Below are 18,855 nucleotides of genomic sequence, written 5' to 3'. Positions count from 1 at the left end.
TTGATGACTTTGGAAAACCTTTTTTTTTGTTGTAGGAAAGAATGTCAAGTACTTTTGGTGCTGACAGTATTGGTTACTGGTCTTTTACTGGTGATCAAAACAACTTTACAGAATTCCTTCTAAAACGCAACCTGCACATCGGGAGCAATCAGGGGTTCAGAGTCTTGCTCAAGGACACTTAGACACTATAACTCTGCTGGGAATCGAACCGGGAACCTCGCTCTTACTCTACCCCGTAGTCACCCCTGATGATGACGACACTGCGAAGTCAAAGCTAACCTATCAGTGGCTGAACAATCAGAGTTTGAATTTGAAACTGGCCCCCGTAAAGTCTGAGTTCCCCCCCACCCCCTTTCCCCCTAACTGTATATGTTTTTTTTCCCTTTTTACCTAGTGATAAATTCCTGTGTTTTGTATATTTGTACGTCTCTAAATGTTCTGATGAATTGAAAATGGTGGACCCTGTTGTAAACAAGTGTTGCTTTATGGTGTCGTCCACAGCAACAGTTTTTGTACTTACAGTAAGTACAAACGTAAGTACGTACTTACATTTGGTTCCATTTGTACACTCTCAGAGTTACAGACCCATAAGGGTCCATTTGGTTCCAAACTATAATTTAGCTGGGGATCCCCTGGGATCCCCTGGAACTCCCTCAGCTGTTACACGCTGAAGTCACTCCAAACTCATCATGAGTCAATCTCACATAATCACTGGCCACTAGGTGGCAGCGTTTCTACCCAGGCTCACTCTCTGCTCCTCGCAGAGCCCTGGAGTCCAGCCTGCTCTCCTCCCAGAGCCCTGGAGTCCAGCCTCCTCTCCTCCCAGAGCCCTGGAGTCCAGCCTGCTCTCCTCCCAGAGCCCTGGAGTCCAGTCTCCTCTCCTCCCAGAGCCCTGGAGTCCATGGCCTCCTCTCCTCCCAGAGCCCTGGAGTCCAGCCTGCTCTCCTCTCAGAGCCCTGGAGTCCAGCCTGCTCTCCTCCCAGAGCCCTGGAGTCCAGCCTGCTCTCCTCCCAGAGCCCTGGAGTCCAGTCTGCTCTCCTCTCAGAGCCCTGGAGTCCAGCCTGCTCTCCTCCCAGAGCCCTGGAGTCCAGCCTGCTCTCCTCCCAGAGCCCTGGAGTCCATGGCCTCCTCTCCTCCCAGAGCCCTGGAGTCCAGCCTGCTCTCCTCTCAGAGCCCTGGAGTCCAGCCTGCTCTCCTCCCAGAGCCCTGGAGTCCAGCCTCCTCTCCTCTCAGAGCCCTGGAGTCCAGCCTGCTCTCCTCCCAGAGCCCTGGAGTCCAGCCTCCTCTCCTCCCAGAGCCCTGGAGTCCAGCCTGCTCTCCTCCCAGAGCCCTGGAGTCCAGCCTGCTCTCCTCTCAGAGCCCTGGAGTCCAGCCTGCTCTCCTCCCAGAGCCATGGAGTCCATGGTCTCCTCTCCTCCCAGAGCCCTGGAGTCCAGCCTGCTCTCCTCCCAGAGCCATGGAGTCCATGGCCTCCTCTCCTCCCAGAGCCCTGGAGTCCATGGCCTCCTCTCCTCCCAGAGCCCTGGAGTCCAGCCTCCTCTCCTCTCAGAGCCCTGGAGTCCAGCCTGCTCTCCTCCCAGAGCCCTGGAGTCCAGCCTGCTCTCCTCCCAGAGCCCTGGAGTCCAGCCTGCTCTCCTCGCAGAGCCCTGGAGACCAGCCTGCTCTCCTCCCAGAGCCCTGGAGTCCAGCCTGCTCTCCTCGCAGAGCCCTGGAGTCCAGCCTGCTCTCCTCCCAGAGCCCTGGAGTCCAGCCTGCTCTCCTCCCAGAGCCCTGGAGTCCAGCCTCCACTCCTCCCAGAGCCCAGCTGGAGTCCAGCCTCCACTCCTCCCAGAGCCCTGGAGTCCAGTCTCCTCTTCTCCCAGAGCCCTGGAGTCCAGCCTGCTCTCCTCCCAGAGCCCTGGAGTCCAGCCTGCTCTCCTCCCAGAGCCCTGGAGTCCAGCCTCCTCTCCTCCCAGAGCCCTGGAGTCCAGCCTGCTCTCCTCTCAGAGCCCTGGAGTCCAGCCTGCTCTCCTCCCAGAGCCCTGGAGTCCAGCCTGCTCTCCTCCCAGAGCCCTGGAGTCCAGTCTCCTCTCCTCCCAGAGCCCTGGAGTCCAGCCTCCTCTCCTCCCAGAGCCCTGGAGTCCAGCCTGCTCTCCTCCCAGAGCCCTGGAGTCCAGCATGCTCTCCTCCCAGAGCCCTGGAGTCCAGCCTGCTCTCCTCCCAGAGCCCTGGAGTCCAGCCTGCTCTCCTCTCAGAGCCCTGGAGTCCATGGCCTCCTCTCCTCCCAGAGCCCTGGAGTCCAGCCTGCTCTCCTCCCAGAGCCCTGGAGTCCAGCCTGCTCTCCTCCCAGAGCCCTGGAATCCAGCCTGCTCTCCTCTCAGAGCCCTGGAGTCCAGCCTGCTCTCCTCTCAGAGCCCTGGAGTCCAGCCTGCTCTCCTCACAGAGCCCTGGAGTCCAGCCTGCTCTCCTCCCAGAGCCCTGGAGTCCATGGCCTCCTCTCCTCCCAGAGCCCTGGAGCCTCAGAGCCCACAGAACCCCAGAAGACCAAAACAACAGCGGATCAGTGCAAACAAAACCAAAAGAAAAGTCCCCCAGACAGACGAGGCACCGTCATCCCACCACCACGCTGGCTGAAGGGAGGGAGGGACGTCTGGGAATAAAGGCCTGTGATGGCGTGACGAGTTTCCCCTCTTCAACCACGAGGCTGCCAACGCCGGAAACCACATCCCCAAATATACACCCACGCACTGGGTATGTGTAGCGCGACCGCGTGCCACATGGAGGCTCCCCAAAATATACACCCACGCACTGGGTCTGGGTCTGGGTCTGGCTGGGCCGCGGGCGCAGCGGCTGTGGGACTTAAATTACATAATCACTGCTGCCTTCTCAAAACAGACAGGCTGATTACCCACAGACAGACAGACAGACAGACAGACAGACAGACAGACAGACAGACAGACAGACAGACAGACAGACAGACAGACAGACAGACAGACAGACAGACAGACAGACAGACAGACAGACAGACAGACAGACAGATTATCCACAGTCAGACAGACAGGGTTGTCCAAACAGTGGGTCGGGGACACTCTTTATGCAAAAAAGGGAACAGATTCAGGGCCCTATCTTATCCTGCCCAGATACTTTCAGGGCCCTCGACCCGTACCCCTAAACTTATTTTTTACTATTTTAAAACATTTTAAAATAGTCAACTAGTCTAGTCAATCTACATCGACACGTTGTGAGCTTGTACATTTGCTATTTGAACTATTTTTAAATGTTTTTTCCAAATAGTAAAAAATGGCAAATATGTTTAGGGATAAGGGAGGCAAGATATAGCCCTCCATGTTTTTCATGCTAGTTTCAAATAACAATAAATAATAAAATGTCAACGATTTGTTTTCATATTATTAAAAAAAATGCTCAAATATACCCCCAAAAAAGTTAGAAGATCTACAAGCTCACAACATGCCGCGATGCGACACGTTGTGAGCTTATAGAGCGGCTATATGTTTTTACTACTCTGCTAAAGTGATGAATCCATAATGTATTCTGGGTGTACGTTTGGCTCCCAGAGCGAGACGCAGCCAGACTGACCTTCTGAGTCTGGAGGAAGAAACACTGATCCAGACCAGAGCCATCTAATAGAAGAGTTAGGATATTGAGGGGGAAGAAACCGAGCGCTGTTCGTGCAGCCTGAACTGAGACAAGCTGGAGTTGGAAATACATTGTTTTCAACAAGGGCGGCGCAAATAAGAGCTATTTTAAGCATGTGTGCAACATGACAACTGTTTTAAAGTATTGTACAGTAACAACTAAAGTCTCTTTAATGTTTATGTTGTACGGTTACTACAAAACTATCTAAAATAAAGGGATTTAAGATCATTAAAGCTGGGCTGTTGCCCTGAGTCCAATGCATTTCTGCCTACTTCCGGTACAGGACTTGTCCCAGTTGGTTGTCCCCATTCTCAATAGAAGTCTATGTAGGAGAGCCTCCATTGGACTGAAGCCCCATGAAGTGACCAATAGAAGTCTATGTAGGAGAGCCTCCATTGGACTGAAGCCCCATGAAGTGACCAATAGAAGTCTATGTAGGAGAGCCTCCATTGGACTGAAGCCCCATGAAGTGACCAATAGAAGTCTATGTAGGAGAGCCTCCATTGGACTGAAGCCCCATGAAGTGACCAATAGAAGTCTATGTAGGAGAGCCTCCATTGGACTGAAGCCCCATGAAGTGACCAATAGAAGTCTATGTAGGAGAGCCTCCATTGGACTGAAGCCCCATGAAGTGACCAATAGAAGTCTATGTAGGAGAGCCTCCATTGGACTGAAGCCCCATGAAGTGAACCAATAGAAGTCTATGTAGGAGAGCCTCCATTGGACTGAAGCCCCATGAAGTGACCAATAGAAGTCTATGTAGGAGAGCCTCCATTGGACTGAAGCCCCATGAAGTGAACCAATAGAAGTCTATGTAGGAGAGCCTCCATTGGACTGAAGCCCCATGAAGTGAACGCAGTTTGCGTAACTCTGTCTATATCGAAGGCTCTGGTCCAGACTACCCCCCCCCTCCCTCCCCCCAAAACCAAACCTCAACAAAAAGGAAAAGCAAAGCAGAGTAAATTACATAATGACTGGCTTGTGAAAACACAGCAGGACTGATTATCCAGACTACAGAATGCCTCGGGGTTCATTTGGTAGCGCTCCCAGGCCGCTCTGTGTCTCAGAATGTCTCAGGGTCTCTCTCTCTCTCTCTCTCTCTCTCTCTCTCTCTCTCTCTCAGTGAAGCTGTTGTTGCCACTGTCAACGTATACATCTAGAGTTCAAGATCAATGGATCCACGCACGCACACACACACACACACACACACACACGCACGCACACACACACGCAACACCCTCACAAACAAAAATGCACGTGCTCAGGCTGCATGGAACATCAGGTGCGTCTGTATCAAATATGTTAAGTGTTTTGAGACAACGTGTGATTTTAAATAAATAGTGTAAGTGAGCAGAGAACAGGTCAGCAGCAGAACAACACAGTGAGCTGACAGGAAGGAAGATCAAACAATGATCTAGTGAGCAGGTTTCTAAACGACGACCATTCTACAGAGAAATGGCTTCTAAATAGTTTTCGTTGTCAGTGGTTCTCACCCTTTTCCATGTCAAGGACCCCTGGAATTATCTGTATTTGGCCGCCGACCACCATCTTCAAAATATGTAGTTCCAGGGACCCCCCCCCCCCCCCCCCACAGAATAAAAGATGTCTGAGACAGACAGACCTTTGATGTTCTGTTAAACTTGCCCGCTCTGCCCACCGTCCTGTGGGCAGAGCGGGCAGTGTCCTGCAGCCTGTGGGCAGCGCCCAGAGTGCTGCAGGGTTCAGGGTTGCCCAGCACTCTGTCCACAGCCCTGGGCCCTGGCACAACCCTGGCACAGCCCTGGCACAGCCCTGGGCCCTGGCACAGCCCTGGCACAGCCCTGGGCCCTGGCACAACCCTGGGCCCTGGCACAGCCCTGGCACAGCCCTGGGCCCTGGCACAGCCCTGGGCCCTGGCACAACCCAGGCACAGCCCTGGGCCCTGGCACAACCCTGGCACAACCCTGGGCCCTGGCACAGCCCTGGCACAACCCTGGCACAGCCCTGGGCCCTGGCACAACCCTGGCACAACCCTGGGCCCTGGCACAACCCTGGCACAGCCCTGGGCCCTGGCACAACCCTGGCACAGCCCTGGGCCCTGGCACAACCCTGGCACAACCCTGGGCCCTGGCACAACCCTGGCACAGCCCTGGGCCCTGGCACAACCCTGGCACAGCCCTGGGCCCTGGCACAACCCTGGCACAGCCCTAGGCCCTGGCACAACCCTGGGCCCTGGCACAGCCATGGGCCCTGCCACAACCCTGGGCCCTGGCACAGCCCTGGCACAGCCTTGGGCCCTGGCACAGCCATGGGCCCTGGCACAACCCTGGGCCCTGGCACAGCCCTGGCACAGCCCTAGGCCCTGGCACAACCCTGGGCCCTGGCACAACCCTGGCACAGCCCTGGGCCCTGGCACAACCCTGGCACAACCCTGGAGGAGAAGAGAGCAGCGGAGGACTTTTCAAAAGGTACAATAAACTGGTCTTTCTTTCTAAATAAAGAGAGTGACAGACAGACCGCATAAAGTCCACTCTCACATGCTGCTGTGAGCCAGACCTGTCAGTACAGTACAGCACAGCACAGCACAGCACAGCACAGCACAGTACAGTACAGTACAGTACAGTACAGTACAGTACAGCACAGCACAGCACAGCACAGCACAGCACAGCACAGCACAGCACAGCACAGTACAGTACAGCACAGCACAGCACAGCACAGCACAGCACAGCACAGCACAGCACAGTACAGTACAGCCAGACTGCTCGCCCGTATCTGTAATCTGCTGCATACCTGCTGTAATTGCCTAGCAGTGAATGTGTTACGTAGAGCATCTTTCTGCTGCCCTAGGGCCAAACGTAGGGGCCCATTATCCAACGCAGCACGTGTGTGTGTGTGTGTGTGTGTGTGTGTGTGTGTGTGTGTGTGTGTGTGTGTGTGTGTGTGTGTGTGTGTGTGTGTGTGTGTGTGTGCGAACTTAATGTAAGTATACAGTGACATTAAGTATGTGTTGCTTCCTGGTTCTATACGCAACACTGTCTCCATGACAACCATGAAGTATACGAAGGAAGAAAGAAAGAAAGAAAGAAAGAAAGAAAGAAAGAAAGATAGAAAGAGACCACTCTGGACTAGACTATAGTCTATAGTTTAGACTATAGTCTATAGTCTAGACTATATTCTATAGTCTAGACTATAGTCTATAGTCTACCACTCTGGACTAGACTATAGTCTACCACTCTGGACTAGACTATAGTATATAGTCTATATTCTATAGTCTAGACTATAGTCTATAGTCTACCACTCTGGACTAGACTATAGTCTACCACTCTGGACTAGACTATAGTATATAGTCTATATTATATAGTCTAGACTATAGTCTATAGTCTACCACTCTGGACTAGACTATAGTCTATAGTCTATATTCTATAGTCTAGACTATAGTCTACCACTCTGGACTAGACTATAGTCTACCACTCTGAACTAGACTATAGTCTATAGTCTAGACTCTAGACTATAGTCTACCACTCTAGTCTAGACTATAGTCTTGTCTAGACTATAGTCTTGTCTAGACTATAGTCTTGTCTAGACTATAGTCTGGTCTAGACTAGTCTACCACTCTGCGGTCATACAGTATATGAAACATTTAGTGGAGCAGAGAGAAACATTCCCCTTGTCTGCACTACATTCCAGGAAGCACAACTCACACACACACACACACACACACACACACACACACACACACACACACACACACACACACACACACACACACACACACACACACACACACACACACACACACACACACACACACACACACACTCTGAGTGTGTGTAGTTTGAGTAGGCTGGCCTTAGACTATGGTCAGAAAGAAATTAAATGCTGTTGTGCTTCACAACTTTACTTTCATGTACATACTTTGGTTTATGTATATGAACGTATAAATGTATAATATAGTTGTTGGACCCGTCAGGGTCCATTTGGTTCCATCCGTACACTCTCTGAGTTACAGACCCATAAGGGCCCATTTGGTTCCATCCGTACACTCTCTGAGTTACAGACCAATAAGGGTCCATTTGGTTCCATCCGTACACTCTCTGAGTTACAGACCCATAAGGGCCCATTTGGTTCCATCCGTACACTCTCTGAGTTACAGACCCATAAGGGTCCATTTGGTTCCATCCGTACACTCTCTGAGTTACAGACCCATAAGGGTCCATTTGGTTCCATGTGTACACTCTCTGAGTTACAGACCCATAAGGGCCCATTTGGTTCCATCCGTACACTCTCTGAGTTACAGACCCATAAGGGCCCATTTGGTTCCATCCGTACACTCTCAGAGTTACAGACCCATAAGGGCCCATTTGGTTCCATCCGTAGACCCATAAGGGTCCATTTGGTTCCATCCGTACACTCTCAGAGTTACAGACCCATAAGGGTCCATTTGGTTCCATCCGTACACTCTCAGAGTTACAGACCCATAAGGGTCCATTTGGTTCCATTCGTACACTCTCAGAGTTACAGACCCATAAGGGTCCATTTGGTTCCATTCGTACACGCTCAGAGTTACAGACCCATAAGGGTCCATTTGGTTCCATTCGTACACTCTCAGAGTTACAGACCCATAAGGGTCCATTTGGTTCCATCCGTACACTCTCAGAGTTACAGACCCATAAGGGTCCATTTGGTTCCATCCGTTATACACTCTCAGAGTTACAGACCCATAAGGGTCCATTTGGTTCCATCCGTACACTCTCAGAGTTACAGACCCATAAGGGTCCATTTGGTTCCATTCGTACACTCTCAGAGTTACAGACCCATAAGGGTCCATTTGGTTCCATTCGTACACTCTCAGAGTTACAGACCCATAAGGGTCCATTTGGTTCCATTCGTACACTCTCAGAGTTACAGACCCATAAGGGTCCATTTGGTTCCATTCGTACACTCTCAGAGTTACAGACCCATAAGGGTCCATTCGTACACTCTCAGAGTTACAGACCTGTAAGGGTCCATTTGGTTCCATTCGTACACTCTCAGAGTTACAGACCCATAAGGGTCCATTTGGTTCCATCCGTACACTCTCAGAGTTACAGACCCATAAGGGTCCATTTGGTTCCATCCGTACACTCTCAGAGTTACAGACCCATAAGGGTCCATTTGGTTCCATTCGTACACTCTCAGAGTTACAGACCCATAAGGGTCCATTTGGTTCCATCCGTACACTCAGAGTTACAGACCCATAAGGGTCCAGTTGTACACTCTCAGAGTTACAGACCCATAAGGGTCCATTTGGTTCCATTCGTACACTCTCAGAGTTACAGACCCATAAGGGTCCATTTGGTTCCATCCGTACACTCTCAGAGTTACAGACCCATAAGGGTCCATTTGGTTCCATTCGTACACTCTCAGAGTTACAGACCCATAAGGGTCCATTTGGTTCCATTCGTACACGCTCAGAGTTACAGACCCATAAGGGTCCATTTGGTTCCATTCGTACACGCTCAGAGTTACAGACCCATAAGGGTCCATTTGGTTCCATTCGTACACTCTCAGAGTTACAGACCCATAAGGGTCCATTTGGTTCCATTCGTACACTCTCAGAGTTACAGACCCATAAGGGTCCATTTGGTTCCATTCGTACACTCTCAGAGTTACAGACCCATAATGGTCCATTTGGTTCCATTCGTACACTCTCAGAGTTACAGACCCATAAGGGTCCATTTGGTTCCATTCGTACACTCACAGAGTTACAGACCCATAAGGGTCCATTTGGTTCCATTCGTAAACACTCAGAGTTACAGACCCATAAGGGTCCATTTCGTTCCATTCGTACACTCTCAGAGTTACAGACCCATAAGGGTCCATTTGGTTCCATCCGTACACTCTCAGAGTTACAGACCCATAAGGGTCCATTTGGTTCCATCCGTACACTCTCAGAGTTACAGACCCATAAGGGTCCATTTGGTTCCATTCGTACACTCTCAGAGTTACAGACCCATAAGGGTCCATTTGGTTCCATTCGTACACTCTCAGAGTTACAGACCCATAAGGGTCCATTCGTACACTCTCAGAGTTACAGACCCATAAGGGTCCATTTGGTTCCATCCGTACACTCTCAGAGTTACAGACCCATAAGGGTACATTTGGTTCCATCCATACACTCTCAGAGTTACAGACCCATAAGGGTCCATTTGGTTCCATCCGTACACTCTCAGAGTTACAGACCCATAAGGGTTAATTTGGTTCCATCCGTACACTCTCAGAGTTACAGACCCATAAGGGTCCATTTGGTTCCATCCGTACACTCTCAGAGTTACAGACCCATAAGGGTCCATTTGGTTCCATCCGTACACTCTCAGAGTTACAGACCCATAAGGGTCCATTTGGTTCCATCCCATAAGGGTCCATTTGGTTCCATTCGTACACTCTCAGAGTTACAGACCCATAAGGGTCCATTTGGTTCCAAACATTTAGCTGGGGACCCCCTGGAACTCCCTCAAGGACCCCTGGGGGTCCCCAGACCCCTGGAACTCCCTCAAGGACCCCTGGGGGTCCTGGAACTCCCTCAAGGACCCCTGGGGGTCCCCACTTTGGAAACCACTGCTGTACACAGTGTCAACAATACTGACCCAGACGTTTTTATTTCCAGGGAGAAAGAAAAAGTCTGGGTCCGAGTCCACTTCAATTCGGCATAGAGTAGCGCAAACATCACTCACTCTCTGCTGATTTCTGCACCTTTGTTAAATTGACACACACACGCACACATATACACACACACACTCCTCTCTCTCTCTGTCGCTCTAATTAATTAGTCTCATGTCTAGCAGCTGCGCATAGTTTCTGCCGGCGGATCCTGCCGGGAGCTGCCGATGCCATAAAAAGCATAGGTGAGTTCCAGGCTAACAACACAGTGACAGAAGGGAGAACGCTGCTGTCACTGTGTTGTTGTTAATGAATCTGAATCAGAAGAGAATTAATCTGAATCAGATTCAGCGGCAGTGGCTCAGGGGTAGAGTTTCCAGATGGTAACCGCAAGGTCGCCAGTTCGAACCCGGGCTCCCCCAGAGTTAGTGTCGAAGTGTCCTTGAGCAAGACACTGAACCCCTAATTGCTCCTGATGTGCTGGTTGGTACCTTGCATGGTTTCCGCCGCCATCAGTGTATGAATGTGTGTGTGAATGGGTGAATGTAATGCACAATCTATGTAAAGCGCCTTGGATAAAGGCGCTATATAAATGCACCATTTACCATTTACCATTTAGAACAGAATGAATCTGAATCACAACTGAATCAGAACTGAATCAATCTGAATCAGAACAGAATCAATCTGAATCAGAACAGAATCAATCTGAATCAGAACAGCCAATAAGAGCACAGTATTAATGAATCTGAATCAGAACAGCCAAAGAGCACAGTATTAATAAAGCTATAGTGAGCGACATGGACTGCAATGTTCCTCACATTCACTCATGACTGAACTCGCTCGCACGCACGTACACACACACACTCATGCACACGCAAACGCACACACAGACACGCGCGGGCACATGCTTGCACAAACACACACACACTTGTCACACAATTAGATATTCCAACACTTTATCAACCAAGCCTATATATACTTCAGCATACAACAGACATAGCTGATCTACAAGCTCATAAGGCATCGCATCGCAATATATTGTGAGCTTATAGATCTGCTATTTTTTGCTATGTTATTATTTTTGACATTAAACAATGCCACCGTGCCCAAAACCGAGCTTCGGGTTGACAGAATGACTGCAGGCCAGAACACTGTGTCTGCAGGCCAGGCTAGAACACTGTGTCTGCAGGCCAGGCTAGAACACTGTGTCTGCAGGCCAGGCTAGAACACTGTGTTTGTAGGCCAGGCCAGAACACTGTGTCTGCAGGCCAGGCTAGAACACTGTGTTTGTAGGCCAGGCCAGAACACTGTGTCTGCAGGCTAGAACACTGTGTCTGCAGGCCAGGCTAGAACACTGTGTCTGCAGGCCAGGCTAGAACACTGTGTCTGTAGGCCAGGCCAGAACACTGTGTCTGCAGGCCAGAACACTGTGTCTGCAGGCCAGGCCAGAACACTGTGTCTGCAGGCCAGGCTAGAACACTGTGTCTGCAGGCCAGGCCAGAACACTGTGTCTGCAGGCCAGAACACTGTGTCTGCAGGCCAGGCTAGAACACTGTGTCTGCAGGCCAGGCCAGAACACTGTGTCTGCAGGCCAGGCCAGACCACTGTGTCTGCAGGCCAGGCCAGAACACTGTGTCTGCAGGCCAGGCCAGAACACTGTGTCTGCAGGCCAGGCCAGAACACTGTGCCCAACATTTGCCACATTTGCCAATATTATGTCAGTGACGTCAAGATGTTTTCAGACTTTTCACACTGAAATAAACAACTCTGAACAAGCAGGTTACATCACAGGTAGTTATACCATACAGAGACCTCTACACTGAGAGAGAGAGAGAGAGAGAGAGAGAGAGAGAGAGAGAGAGTGAGAGAGTGAGAGACAGACAGACAGACAGACAGACAGACAGACAGACAGACAGACAGACAGACAGACAGACAGACAGACAGACAGACAGACAGACAGACAGACCTATTTAGCAATGGTTTCACAAGCTACTTGTTATACGCTGCAATGTGACAACATACCTGGAGGACACAAGATGTAATGATTGATTTAATATGATATTAGACAGGAATGCAAACAGCAACAGAGTACAGGACACAGTCAGACACTCTGTCTAGAAGGATAGCACCAAAGAAAAGGTCCTTGCGGTCTTGTTTCCATTCGGGTCCCATGTATTCAATTCAGCATCTAGACTATAACAACAGAAGAACCTTCAGCCTAGAACCCTTAACTGTTCCAACTCAAACTGGTCTGAAACGTCTCTGAATCAAACTAAAAACCACCACGAAAACTAGTCGCCATTCATGGTAGCAAAACATTCCACCACAGCCAAATATACATCAACTCAGCACGCACGCACGCACGCACGCACGCACGCACGCACGCAAGCAAGCAACGCAAGCAAGCAACGCAAGCAAGCAACGCACGCACGCACCCACGCACACAGATCTGAAGAGAGGGGGAAAGACGTGACATTCCTAATCCTCCTGGGAAGAACAACAACAGAGCCTGAAGGCTCTGTGTTCTCTCTGTGGTCCTCCTGACGTCTGAGGCTGACATCATGACTACGTCGTCTCTCACATCAAGGGACTGCTTCATAGCAGCGCTTAGCGCTGCTCCATTCTTGCCCAAATGTGAATCTCGATTTTACCTCCACAAGAACTGAGATCAGGATTCTCACTGCACGATTCAAACTTTTTCCATGATTATAAGATATGTATTGTCTTTAGTCTGTCGTTGCTGAACATTAACTACGTTCAAAACGTGTCACCTGGAGCCATAACTACTGTGGCTTTAAACAGACAACATCAAAGTGCTTAAAGGACAACTTTTAGGTTGTTATTAGAGAAAGTAAAAGGTGAGTGTAATTTTTTTTTCATTTGCTGCTTTCTTTTGTTTTTAGGGATTTTAGCTGTTTTTGACAGGGGGGCGGTTGCATTCGAGCACAGGGCTAAATATGTATTTCTTTACAAAATTTTATAGCGATTTCTTTTTTTATTATTTACTATAGTCCTACTAGACCCCAATAAATTACATTTGGCCACAAAAGATCACGGGATCTACTGAATGTGTCAAACTGGCATATTGAGCCTATGACACACGCTCGAATGCCCCCGCCCCTCTGTCAAAAACAGCTAAAATCCCTAAAACGAAAGAAAGCAGCAAATTAAAAACAATTAACACTCATCTTTTACTTTCTCTAATAACAACCTAAAACATGAACCTTGGTTGAAAAAAAATAAAGTTGTCCTTTAAAGACTTAAACCTCTCTTAAAGTCTGTAGCAAAAAAACATAAGTAACTAAAATGATTTGGAAGGCCAGCTGGTGCTGCTCCATTCTTGCTCAAATGTAAAAATGAGATCACATAGGTGTCTGAATCTAAATTGCGATCTTTTTTTTATTAAATGTGCAGCACTTTTTTTCCCATAGTGAATTCAGGCACATTTTAGACCTTTTTTTGCCCATTAGGCCCACCCAACACAACGTCATCTTACAGCGACACACGCAGCACACACGCGCACACACACACACACACACACACACACACACACACACACACACACACACACACACACACACACACACACACACACACACACACACACACACACACACACACACACACACACACACACACACACACACACACACACACACACACACACACACACACAGCATGCATAGCCCTACATGGACGTTGCTATGGGCATGTAGGCTTGAAGGCAGACAGTCGTTGTTTTTTCATAATTTCAGTTAGTAGAAGCCCCAGGAGGCGTCCACGCGCACCCCCTTTTTTCTAGTTTGGATTTTTGGGATCCATAGGACCTCTAATATACAGATTTTGATGATCCCAAGAACAAAAATGGCCCAAAGTGTGTTTTTTTCAATGTTTTATTACCCCTATGAGACCTGCCAAATTGCTGTCTGGAACACCGGCGAGACTGTCTTTCAGAGACTGTGGCACGCTCACATTTAGAGATAGACCAAAGATAGAGATACCATGTGATTCTAGACAACCTCAGGTTTCCAAAGGGACCAACCTTGTCATGCCACCTTGTCGGGAAGGGGGGTAAATGCCTAATTGATTCAAAGTTTGACTACATTTTGGCAAGAGAAAAACAGCCATAGTCATTTTCCAAAAGGTCCCTTTAGCTGTCACTTCAATATATGTGAATGGAAATGGGTTACATGGATACCTTCAAGCCTCCCCTGTACAGACATGCCAAATGTATGCCAATCTCATGCCGTTTTGGGCAAGAACCATGCCGTTTTCTACCTATTGTAAAAATGAGACCACTTTACTGTATCTATAGCTGTATGAGACCACTGTACTGTTTATATAGCTGGATGAGACCACTGTACTGTATCTATAGCTGCATGGGACCACTGTACTGTATCTAGATACCACTGTACTGTATCTATAGCTGCACAAGACCACTGTACTGTATCTAAACCACTGTACTGTTTATATAGCTAGATGAGACCACTGTACTGTATCTATAGCTGCATGGGACCACTGTACTGCATCTATAGACATCTGAATTGTATCTATAAACCACTGTACTGCATATATATAGACCATTGTACTGCATCTACAGACCCGGGACCCATACATTGACCACTGCACTGCACTATAGATCACTGTACTGGACTGTACTAGGATCATAGAATGCAGAGAGACAGTGTAGCGTCTCAGTAAACTATAGGATCATAGAATGCAGAGAGACAGTGTAGCGTCTCAGTAAACTATAGGATCATAGAATGCATAGTGACAGTGTAGCGTCTCAGTAAACTATAGGATCATAGAATGCAGAGAGACAGTGTAGCGTCTCAGTAAACTATAGGATCATAGAATGCAGAGACAGTGTAGCGTCTCAGTAAACTATAGGATCATAGAATGCAGAGAGACAGTGTAGTGCCTCAGTAAACTATAGGATCATAGAATGCAGAGACAGTGTAGCGTCTCAGTAAACTATAGGATCATAGAATGCAGAGAGACAGTGTAGCGTCTCAGTAAACTATAGGATCATAGAATGCAGAGAGACAGTGTAGCGTCTCAGTAAACTATAGGATCATAGAATGCAGAGAGACAGTGTAGCGTCTCAGTAAACTATAGGATCATAGAATGCAGAGAGACAGTGTAGCGTCTCAGTAAACTATAGGATCATAGAATGCAGAGAGACAGTGTAGCGTCTCAGTAAACTATAGGATCATAGAATGCAGAGAGACAGTGTAGCGTCTCAGTAAACTATAGGATCATAGAATGCATAGTGACAGTGTAGCGACTCAGTAAACTATAGGATCATAGAATGCAGAGAGACAGTGTAGCGTCTCAGTAAACTATAGGATCATAGAATGCAGAGAGACAGTGTAGCGTCTCAGTAAACTATAGGATCATAGAATGCAGAGAGACAGTGTAGCGTCTCAGTTAACTATAGGATCATAGAATGCAGAGAGACAGTGTAGCGTCTCAGTAAACTATAGGATCATAGAATGCAGAGAGACAGTGTAGCGTCTCAGTAAACTATAGGATCATAGAATGCAGAGAGACAGTGTAGCGTCTCAGTAAACTATTAGCCTGGATCCAGCCCAAAGACCCCGCCCACTCTCTGAGTGGACAGCATCTCTTGGTCTGGTGTTGCGCTGTGAACCTATAATTTCTTCGGTACAAAAATGTATTATCCAATGAGAATCGGTGGTGGGGGGGTGGGTCTAACGAACAACCAATCAGCGCCGAGTCCCGTTTTCAGCGTCATCACGCAGCGCAACACACAGAGGGTTGAGGGAAATTCTAATCCCCTCCCCCTTGAAATCGCTCAGACAGGAGACAATGTCAGACTGAAGCTTCAATAAAGCTACAGTCTGATAATCAGGCTAGTAAACTATAGGATCATAGAATGCAGAGAGACAGTGTAGCGTCTCAGTAAACTATAGGATCATAGAATGCATAGTGACAGTGTAGCGTCTCAGTAATCTATAGGATCATAGAATGCAGAGAGACAGTAAACTATAGGATCATAGAATGCAGAGACAGTGTAGCGTCTCAGTAAACTATAGGATCATAGAATGCAGAGAGACAGTGTAGCGTCTCAGTAAACTATAGGATCATAGAATGCAGAGAGACAGCGTAGCGTCTCAGTAAACTATAGGATCATAGAATGCAGAGAGACAGCGTAGCGTCTCAGTAAACTATAGGATCATAGAATGCAGAGAGACAGTGTAGCGTCTCAGTAAACTATAGGATCATAGAATGCAGAGAGACAGTGTAGCGTCTCAGTAAACTATAGTATCATAGAATGCAGAGAGACAGTGTAGCGTCTCAGTAAACTATAGGATCATAGAATGCAGAGAGACAGTGTAGCGTCTCAGTAAACTATAGGATCATAGAATGCAGAGAGACAGCGCAGCGTCTCAGTAAACTATAGGATCATAGAATGCAGAGAGACAGTGTAGTGCCTCAGTAAACTATAGGATCATAGAATGCAGAGACAGTGTAGCGTCTCAGTAAACTATAGGATCATAGAATGCAGAGAGACAGTGTAGCGTCTCAGTAAACTATAGGATCATAGAATGCAGAGAGACAGCGCAGCGTCTCAGTAAACTATAGGATCATAGAATGCAGAGAGACAGTGTAGTGCCTCAGTAAACTATAGGATCATAGAATGCAGAGACAGTGTAGCGTCTCAGTAAACTATAGGATCATAGAATGCAGAGAGACAGTGTAGCGTCTCAGTAAACTATAGGATCATAGAATGCAGAGAGACAGCGTAGCGTCTCAGTAAACTATAGGATCATAGAATGCAGAGAGACAGTGTAGCGTCTCAATAAACTATAGGATCATAGAATGCAGAGAAACAGCGCAGCGTCTCAGTAAACTATAGGATCATAGAATGCAGAGAGACAGTGTAGCGTCTCAGTAAACTATAGGATCATAGAATGCAGAGAGACAGTGTAGCGTCTCAGTAAACTATAGGATCATAGAATGCAGAGACAGTGTAGCGTCTCAGTAAACTATAGGATCATAGAATGCAGAGAGACAGTGTAGCGTCTCAGTAAACTATAGGATCATAGAATGCAGAGAGACAGTGTAGCGTCTCAGTAAACTATAGGATCATAGAATGCAGAGAGACAGTGTAGCATCTCAGTAAACTATAGGATCATAGAATGCAGAGAGACAGTGTAGCGTCTCAGTAAACTATAGGATCATAGAATGCAGAGAAACAGCGCAGCGTCTCAGTAAACTATAGGATCATAGAATGCAGAGAGACAGTGTAGCGTCTCAGTAAACTATAGGATCATAGAATGCAGAGAGACAGTGTAGCGTCTCAGTAAACTATAGGATCATAGAATGCAGACAGGGTAGCGTCTCAGTAAACTATAGGATCATAGAATGCAGAGACAGTGTAGCGTCTCAGTAAACTATAGGATCATAGAATGCAGAGAGACAGTGTAGCGTCTCAGTAAACTATAGGATCATAGAATGCAGAGAGACAGTGTAGCGTCTCAGTAAACTATAGGATCATAGAATGCAGAGAGACAGTGTAGCGTCTCAGTAAACTATAGGATCATAGAATGCAGAGAGACAGTGTAGCGTCTCAGTAAACTATAGGATCATAGAATGCAGACAGGGTAGCGTCTCAGTAAACTATAGGATCATAGAATGCAGAGAGACAGTGTAGCGTCTCAGTAAACTATAGGATCATAGAATGCAGAGAGACAGTGTAGCGTCTCAGTAAACTATAGGATCATAGAATGCAGAGAGACAGTGTTGCGTCTCACTAAACTATAGGATCATAGAATGCAGAGAGACAGTGTAGTGCCTCAGTAAACTATAGGATCATAGAATGCAGAGAGACAGTGTAGCGTCTCAGTAAACTAAAGGATCATAGAATACAGAGAGACAGCGTAGCGTCTCAGTAAACTATAGGATCATAGAATGCAGAGAGACAGTGTAGCGTCTCAGTAAACTATAGGATCATAGAATGCAGAGAGACAGTGTAGCGTCTCAGTAAACTATAGGATCATAGAATGCAGAGAGATCACAGGGTAACCAAGAGCATAAGTAGCGTCAGTCTAAACAATATGCAATACAAAATAATAATATGTACATTGAAACTAAAGGATATATCCTACTGGGTAAACAATGAACCTAGCATCAGTCTAAATTATAGCATGCTATCTTTCTTTGTGGTCAAGAAAAACGATTAACAAACTCGACTGTAGTCGAGGAAAGAGAAACCTATATCTGACCAGTCAACAGCCGGTGAAATAATTTAATTAAACTGATCCTCGTTTTACTGGGGGGGGGGGGAGTCTTCAAGGACCCCTGGGGGTCCCGGGGATCCTGGGATCGACCCCACTTTGAGACCCACTGATCTAATAAACCACACAAGCCATGAAGCTTAGAACATTTAGTTGTTTTTTCATGAACCTTCCCTATTATTCTCTCTCTCTCTCTCTCTCTCTCTCCCCCCCCCCCCCCCCCCCCCTCCACCCAGAACATTCAACAAGATCAGCAGGGATTAACCCTTTATTATCGTGACTAAATAAACTGTCCACAGTGCAGTGCCCCCAAAACCCAGAGGGGGCACTGGTCCCC

At 47.8% G+C, this 18,855-nt stretch overlaps 1 protein-coding gene across 6 annotated transcripts in view; it reads right to left on the bottom strand.

The window, feature by feature from the left end:
* The window catches only part of ltbp3 (latent transforming growth factor beta binding protein 3), a 126,188-nt gene that overhangs the window by 102,310 nt on the left and 5,023 nt on the right, over window positions 1–18,855 (bottom strand). The window lies entirely within an intron of this gene.

The sequence above is a fragment of the Electrona antarctica genome (genome assembly GCF_951216825.1).
Source record: "Electrona antarctica genome assembly, chromosome: 9".
Taxonomy (NCBI): Eukaryota; Metazoa; Chordata; class Actinopteri; order Myctophiformes; family Myctophidae; genus Electrona; species Electrona antarctica.
The sequence above is the reverse complement of the archived record's forward strand: the minus strand, read 5'-3'. Positions and strand labels throughout refer to the sequence as shown.